General features: G+C 51.8%; 1 protein-coding gene across 3 annotated transcripts in view; it reads right to left on the minus strand.

The window, feature by feature from the left end:
- The window catches only part of LOC140398955 (uncharacterized), a 589803-nt gene extending 586302 nt beyond the window's left edge, over positions 1-3501 (minus strand). Inside the window, exon 1 of one of the 3 annotated variants that reach the window (XM_072487952.1) lies at positions 2947-3465. The gene's annotated coding sequence lies outside the window, so the exon portion shown is untranslated. Of the gene's footprint in view, positions 1-2946 lie in introns of all 3 variants that reach the window. The other 2 variants (XM_072487954.1, XM_072487953.1) reach the window with 2 other exon arrangements.
- Positions 3502-6218: the final 2717 nt, after the last annotated feature.

Genomic DNA, 6218 nt, shown 5'->3' on the forward strand with positions numbered 1-6218 from the left:
ACCATTGGCTGTTTGGTATGTAGCTCCGCCCTGACAAGCGGGGTATAAGAACCGGTGCCGTCCCAGCAGCCCTCATTCTGTACCAAAGCTGCTGGGGAACAGTTCTAGTCTATTAAAGCCTTCAGTTATGTCTTTAATAGTCATTGATCGTGCATCTGGGTGCAGGGTGTGTTTTAGTTTTTGTTTTCAGTGTTGGAGCTGAAGCCAGACCAAACAGGTGTACTGCTGTTCTCTCTGCCATCAAAAGACTATCTCTTGATCATTTGGTGAATTCAGAATTATAAATGTTTTCAGTAGTGACTTTAACCTGATGTGTTTCTGATAAAGGTTATGTTTTTAAGTCGTATGGATGTTAAAAGGAAAGCTTAAAGGATTACTTAGTGTTGTATTCTTTGGGGGGTGTATTTGAATTAATGGTTGCTAAGATGTTCACTGTATGTTTGAAAAAGGTTAACTTGAGTTCATAGAATAAACATTGTTTTGCTTTAAAAAATACTTTTCCATTTCTGCTGTCCCACACCTGTAGAGTGGGCCGTGTGCTCCCCATACCACAAACTATTAAAAGTTGTGGGTCAGGTGAGCTCCATGATACACTTTGGGGTTCTCTAAACCCTGGCCCAGAACACTAGGCAATGACTCCCACATGTTACATGGCCCGCCCACCCACGGGAACTCATTTGGCATGTGTCAAGTACTCACTTCACCAGGATTGCCAATTCCCGATCGACAACAGCCTTCAGCCGCAAGGCTCGGCAGTCGGTGAGGGTTATGGGCCTCGAAGGGGGCAGGTGGGCAGGGACTAGGGCAGCCACCGGCATGGGGTGCAGTGCCGTTTCCCACCCCCCTCCCACAGCGCCCCCCCCCCTCTCCTCCCACCCTCCCATGGTGGCCCACTCCTGCGGAGGCTCCCCCCACCCAGCCGAGGGTCCCGCATCCCCCGCCGAGCACAGGGACAGGAAGTCAAGCTCCCCCCCTGGGCTCTTTGCCTGTGAGCAAAGATGGCTGCTCACGTCCTCAGCTCCCCACAGAAGCCCTTCCGCCAGGTTCACGTTTGTCAAAAGGAGTATGGAAGTTGGGCTTAACTGGTGAAAATTGGTTTCTCGTCACGCTAGGGCGAGGTCCCGATTTCGTCTGCGGGAGTGGGCCAGTTGCTGTTCCTGTTTTTGGCCTCTCACGCGATTCACCGACCTCGTTACTGTGGTAGTCACCACTAGCTGTATTATATGTATTAGAGTAAGACACATATACTAGAGGTACATGGGTAAATCCCTGCCTGCTGGCTCCGCCCACTAGGCGGAGTATAAATGTGTGTGCTCACCGAGCTGCAGCCATTCTGGTTCCAGCTACAGGAGGCACAACATCTTTGCTCAGTAAAGCCTCGATTGTTCCACTACTCTCGTCTTTGTAGTAATTGATAGTGCATCAGTTACGCTTGAGCGCGAGTTAACAAGGACAGAAGATCGCACCCAGAGACAGAGAGAGACAGTGAGAGAGATATACAGAGAGACAGAGAGAGAGAGAGACAGTGGGAGAGAGAGAGACAGACAGAGGCAGTGAGAAAGAGATACAGAGAGAGACACACAGTGAGAGAGACAGCGAGAGGGGGAGACAGAGAGAGACAGACAGAGTAAGAGAGACAGAGAGAGGGAGGGAGAGAGACAGAGACAGAGAGAGATACAGACAGAAAGTAAGAGAGACAGAGAGAGGGAGGGAGAGAGACAGAGACAGAGAGAGAGATACAGACAGAAAGTAAGAGAGACAGAGAGAGGGAGGGAGAGAGACAGAGAGAGAGAGAGTAAGAGAGACAGACAGAGGGAGAGAGAGACAGACAGAGTGTAAGAGAGACAGAGAGAGGGAGGGAGAGAGACAGAGAGAGAGTAAGAGAGACAGACAGAGGGAGAGAGAGACAGACAGAGAGTAAGAGAGACAGAGAGAGAGAGACAGACAGAGAGTGAGAGAGAGAAAAACAGAGAGAGACAGACAGAGAGTAAGACAGACAGAGAGAGGGAGTGAGGCACAGAGAGAAAGATAGACAGAGACAGAGAGAGACAGGCAGAGAGTAAGAGAGTCAGAGAGAGGGAGGGAGAGACACAGAGAAAGAGAGAGAGAGAGAGAGAAAGAGGGTCAGAGAGAGGGAGGGAGAGTGAGGGAGAGACACAGAGAGAGAGAGAGAGACAGAGATAGACAGAGAGAGAGTAAGAGGGTCAGAGAGAGGGAGGGAGAGACACAGAGAGAGGGAGAGAGAGAGAGAGACAGAGAGAAAGAGGATCAGAGAGAGGGAGAGACACAGAGAGAGAGACAGACAGAGATAGACAGAGAGAGTAAGAGGGTCAGAGAGAGGGAGGGAGAGAGAGGGAGAGACGGAGAGAGTGAGACAGAGAGAAAGAGAGTCAGAGAGAGAGAGTTGGATCAAAACTATAAATTCTAATTTAGCCCTGAGACCATCCGCACAAAAAGGGGCAATAATATGTCCCCAGAAGCACATCCCTCCTAACTCCAATCTCCTTGACCCTCCCAGCCGCCAAATCCCCAACACCCCTCCTCCCCAATTCCCCCCTCCCCCGGCAGTGAAGCTCAGTGTGGTGGGCCGGGGGGGGGGGGGTGAGAAAATGGGGGTCGTTCAGTCCCCGAGTGTTAACACCGCCACCCTATGCCTCCCGCAAAAGTGACGTTGAGAGGGCCCTGCGTCCGCGGCACGTGGGGGGGTGGGGGGAGGGAGGAGGGGGCCTGCCTCAGGTGAAAATGGGCAAGGGGGGGTGGAGGTCCGAGGGGGGGTGTGAAAGCTGTACCCCATGATCGGATTTCCCAGCCTGCCGAGATATTTTCAGAGTGCGCCAATGTCGGAGTGCGCTCCCCTGATCTTCGGGAGACCGCCCCCCCCCCCCACCGTACCGCCCCCACACCCCCTCCCCAGGAACTCTGCCGCGCACCCACCCCTGTACAAACCTAGGTGCTGATATTGCCGACGTGACTCCCAGCCCCACCCTCTCCCCGAACCAGAATTCGCACAGCGGAGATCCAGCCAACTGCAGCGTTCTTGGCCTGTATGGTCTTGTCAGCCTTCCCGGGAGTTACAGCTCCCTCCGATGGTTCAGCTGTGTCGAGGCAGAGAGAGAGGGAGACTGAGAGAGAGAGAGGGAGGGACAGAGACACAGACAGAGAGAGACACACAGAGAGGGAAAGAGGGAGATAAACACAGAGAGAGAGACAGAGAGGGAGGCAGAGAGGGACAGAGACACAGACAAAGAGAGAGAGACACAGAGAGAGAGGGAAAGAGCGAGATAAACAGAGAGAGAGACACACAGAGAGATAGAGAGACAGAGAGAGAGACAGAGAGGGAGACAGAGAGAGGGAGAGGGACGGAGACACAGATAGAGAGAGAGACACACAGAGAGGGAAAGAGGGAGATAAACAGAGAGAGAGAGAGAGACAGAGAGAGAGAGGGAGATAGAGGAAGAGAGGGACAGAGGGAGAGACAGAGTCAGATAGAGCGAGAGAGGGAGCGAGACAGAGGGAGAGAGAGAGACACACAGAGAGAGACACAGAGAGAGAGAGGGAGACAGATAGAGAAAGAGAGGGACAGAGGGAGAGACAGAGTCAGATAGAGTGAGAGACAGTGCGAGACAGGGAGAGAGAGAGAGAGAGAGACAGAGAGCGAGACAGAGAGGGAGACAGAGAATGAGAAAGAGAGGGGCAGAGCGAGAGAGAGTCAGATAGAGTGAGAGACGGAGCGAAACAGAGGGAGAGAGAGTGACAGAGGGAGAGAGAGAAAGAGAGGGGCAGAGGGAGAGAGAGAGAGTCAGATAGAGATAGAGAGAGAGGGACAGGGAGAGAGACAGAAAGGGAGACAGAGATGGGGACAGAGTGAGAGAGAGAGACAGAGAGGGAGACAGAGAGAGAGAGGGAGAGGGACGGAGACACAGATAGAGAGAGAGACACACAGAGAGGGAAAGAGGGAGATAAACAGAAAGAGAGAGAGAGACAGAGAGAGAGAGGGAGATAGAGGAAGAGAGGGATAGAGGGAGCGGGAGAGTCAGATAGAGTGAGAGAGGGAGCAAGACAGAGGGAGAGAGAGAGAGAGAGAGACAGAGAGCGAGACAGAGAGGGAGACAGAGAATGAGAAAGAGAGGGGCAGAGCGAGAGAGAGTCAGATAGAGTGAGAGACGGAGCGAAACAGAGGGAGAGAGAGAGACAGAGGGAGAGAGAGAAAGAGAGGGGCAGAGGGAGAGAGAGTCAGATAGAGAGAGAGAGAGAGGGACAGGGAGAGAGACAGAAAGGGAGACAGAGATAGGGACAGAGTGAGAGAGAGAGACAGAGAGGGAGACAGAGAGAGTGAGGGAGAGGGACGGAGGCACAGTCAGAGAGAGATAGACACACAGAGAGGGAAAGAGGGAGATAAACAGAGAGAGAGACAGAGAGAGAGGGGGAGATAGAGGAAGAGAGGGACAGAGGGAGAGACAGAGTCAGATAGAGCGAGAGAGGGAGCGAGACAGAGGGAGAGAGAGAGAGACACAGAGAGAGACACAGAGAGAGAGAGGGAGACAGATAGAGAAAGAGAGGGACAGAGGGAGAGACAGAGTCAGATAGAGTGAGAGACAGTGCGAGACAGGGAGAGAGGGAGAGAGAGACAGAGAGCGAGACAGAGAGGGAGACAGAGAATGAGAAAGAGAGGGGCAGAGCGAGAGAGAGTCAGATAGAGTGAGAGGCGGAGCGAGACAGAGGGAGAGAGAGAGACAGAGGGAGAGAGAAAGAGAGGGGCAGAGGGAGAGAGAGAGTCAGATAGAGAGAGAGAGAGGGACAGGGAGAGAGACAGAAAGGGAGACAGAGATGGGGACAGAGTGAAAGAGAGAGACAGCAACAGAGACAGCGACAGAGAAACAACGATAGAGAGAGAGATACATACATAGTACATAGGAGCAGGAGGAGGCCTTTTGGCCCTTCGAGCCTGCTCCGCCATTCATCACCATCATGGCTGATCATCCAACTCAATAGCCCAATCCTGCTTTCTCCCCATAGCCTTTAATCCCATTCTCCCCAAGTGCTTTATCCAGCCGCCTCGTGAATACATTCAATGTTTTAGTACCAACTACTTCCATCTCGCTCTATCTGACTCTCTTTCTCCCTCTGCCCCTCTCTTTCTCTCTCTCTGTCTCCTCTCTGTCTGAGGGAGAGACAGTAAGAAGTCTTACAACACCAGGTTAAAGTCCAACAGGTTTGTTTCGATGTCACTAGCTTTCGGAGCGCTGCTCCTTCCTCAGGTGAATGAAGAGGTATGTTCCAGAAACATACATACAGACAAATTCAAAGATGCAATACGATACTTTGAATGCGAGCATTTGCAGGTAATTAAGTCTTTTGAGATCCGGAGAGAGGGATAATCCCAGGTTAAAGAGGTGTGAATTGTGTCAAGCCAGGACAGTTGGTAGGATTTCGCAAGCCCAGGCCAGATGGTGGGGGGTGAATGTAATGGGTCAGCTGGGGCCAGAGGGCACCAGGGGGGTGGGCTGAGGGGATACTTATACGACCTGTGGCACTAATGTCATGTGAGTCCCTTTAAGAAATGGGTGTTTATAAATGGGTGTGTATATAAATATCTGTAGTGAGAGTACCTTTAAGAAATGGGTATTTACTACTGCAGTGATGTCAGAGTGTGGGTGGAGCTGGGCTGTCTGTCAGCTTTTTACTTTTGTTTTAGGCTGTTTGCTGCAGGGTGTGGTTTAGTTTTGTTTTCAGTGTTGGAGCTGAAGCCAGACAGAGCAGGTGTACTGCTGTTCTCTCTACCATCAAAAGACTATCTCTGGATCATTTGGTGAATTCAGAATGATAAATGTTTTCATCATAGAATTTACAGTGCAGAAGGAGGCCATTCGGCCCATCGAGTCTGCACCGGCTCTTGGAAAGAGTACCCTACCCAAGGTCAACACCTCCACCCTATCCCCATAACCCAGTAACCCCACCCAACACTAAGGGCAATTTTGGACACTAAGGGCAATTTAGCATGGCCAATCCACCTAACCTGCACATCTTTGGACTGTGGGAGGAAACCGGAGCACCCGGAGGAAACCAACGCACACACGGGGAGGATGTGCAGACTCCGCACAGACAGTGACCCAAGTCGGAATCGAACCTGGGACCCTGGAGCTGTGAAGCAATTGTGCTAACCACAATGCTACCGTGCTGCCCATAATAGTGACTTTAACCTGATGTGCTTCTGTTAA

Source organism: Scyliorhinus torazame, chromosome 22, assembly GCF_047496885.1.
Source record: "Scyliorhinus torazame isolate Kashiwa2021f chromosome 22, sScyTor2.1, whole genome shotgun sequence".
In the NCBI taxonomy this organism is placed as follows: Eukaryota; Metazoa; Chordata; class Chondrichthyes; order Carcharhiniformes; family Scyliorhinidae; genus Scyliorhinus; species Scyliorhinus torazame.